Here is a 2,141-nt window from a genome sequence, read left to right as displayed (position 1 = left end):
TCCTGTTGCTTATCACAAAGTTGTTAATGCGGTGACACCGGGGCGAGGGGATAGCGATGGGGCGGGCAGCCTGCCCGGGCTGGGGGCAAGAGGCCGCCCTTGGCTTGGGCTTGATAAGGGGAGGCAGACCCGTGCCGTGTAGTGGTGGTGTTTCCCTGACCTTTGGGGCGGGAGAAGTAGCGTGCTGAGCCCGGGGTGGCTGGCGGGTAGGCTGGACCATCTGGTAGTACTGGAGCTGGGAACCGTGACTCTGGGCAGAAGCCAAGTGTAGGCAATGGCCTCTGACCAGTGCTGGGAGGTGGGAAGAGGCAGAAACACCAAGCTGGGGTCCTGAGCCATTGGACAGCAAAAATAACAAGGGTTTTGCTTGGTTGGAAAAATTCTGTGATGGGTGCTGGTGACTTGGTGACTGGCCTACGCTAGGAAGTGGTGGGCAGCCACACTGGGCTTTCTGTGTGTTCCTGGGGTGGTGTGGGGAGTGTGAGGGGTTGTTCGGATGAAGTGTGACTTGGCAGGAAGAAGATAGTAGCAGTATCCGTAGAGCAACTTAGGGATGTGACTGCTAGTATCAGTGTCAAAAAACTTAGTTTCTAGTAAGACAGTGTGAGTTTAATTAAACTAAATTGATCTGCTTTATAAGTATTGATGATTTCAGTTGCGTTCTACACAATTTTGTGGTACTTGTAGCTCTGTAGAGTTGGTCTAGTAATAGCATTTATTAAGTTACTGAGGAACAAAAAGCCTTTTCCAGATCACACCACTAATGCAACTGTTCTTAAAGTGTGTCATGTGTTTGGTATGATGGACAACATTAATGTCTGGATTCAGACATCTCAAGACTTGCTTAACTTTTCCATGCTATTACACTAGCAATAGGGGTGGTATGTGAGAAGAATTAGTCCAGATTTTCTGGATCCAAAGCAGTTTTGCCTTGTCTGGTGAGTGTTTTTGTTCATCTGTAGATAGCAAGGTCATTCAATGAGCATTTCTACAGTATAATCCATCAAGCCATGAAGAAATCACTGGACCACAGGCGGTATATACCTTGTCTGTTGAAAGGTGTCCTGACTATGGGAAGAAGTTCTTACTTTGTGGAACTGGAGGCCAGTTTATTTTTTCTTTCTTTCTGACTCAACTGTGATGAATTTTTGGTGGATAGCCTGAGAAAGTACATGTAGTAGGTGCAGAGGTTTTTGAAATGGCAAGCCAACCCGTGATGCAGCAGGATTTCCTGGTGAGCGGGAGCGGAGGAGCTAACTCCAGGGTTATGATTAATCTGATAGGATGTAATTTTTACTGGCTGCTCAACACAGAGTGTTCAGTTGAAATTCTTGGTTGCTACTGCTGATGTACATGCTTGTGGATTTACAGCAGTTGGAGGGGCTGGTGGAAAATGGTACTTTTCTGAAGCTGAATGAACAGTTAGTGCCAGCTGTGGAGGTTCAAAATACCTCTTCTACAAACCCTGCATTTAAGGACTGGAGCACATGGCATTTGGCAGCTCATGGTCTCTGGTGGTTCCTAACATTTTACAAACGTGCTGAAGTTGATAAATTCACTATGAAAGACAGCATTTATGGCCAAACATCCACATACAATATGCTGTGGACAGAAGTTGTGAGGGCAGCTGAAACCCTGATATTAGAGCTTTGCAACTGGGGTCTCCAAGCTTTTCAGCTGCTGTCTCTGTCCATAGCCTGCCCTTTGTATTGTGCAAATTTTTGTGTGACATCTACTGAAACTGCAGTGCACCTTTTGATAGTTGAGAAGGTTTATGAACATTGAATGTTTGGATGCATTGACAAAATGAGTTACTCAGGATGTTCAGAAACTCAACAAGTGAATATTTTTGGTTTGAAAGATCCCTTTCCTAAAGAATATGTACCTCAAGTTTGCTCTGGTGACTTTGGAGTCTCTCCTTTCTTTCCCTTTGTTGCAAAGATTTGCCCTGATATAAGGTGACTAAACATTGGCATTTAAAATATAATTTTGGTAGGCGAGTGAACCTGTAGAAGTGTAAGGATGCAGTGGGAGAGAAATGCTTAATTGTGATGGCTTTCTAAGAAAAGTCATTTATTGTGATAAGAACATGTCTTTATTGTAACATTTATATTGTTTTCTGGTAAAATGCACAAAAGACT

The sequence above is a fragment of the Pygoscelis adeliae genome, unplaced genomic scaffold, assembly GCF_000699105.1.
Source record: "Pygoscelis adeliae isolate BGI_AS28 unplaced genomic scaffold, ASM69910v1 Scaffold485, whole genome shotgun sequence".
Taxonomy (NCBI): domain Eukaryota; kingdom Metazoa; phylum Chordata; class Aves; order Sphenisciformes; family Spheniscidae; genus Pygoscelis; species Pygoscelis adeliae.
Note: the sequence above shows the minus strand (reverse complement) of the source record.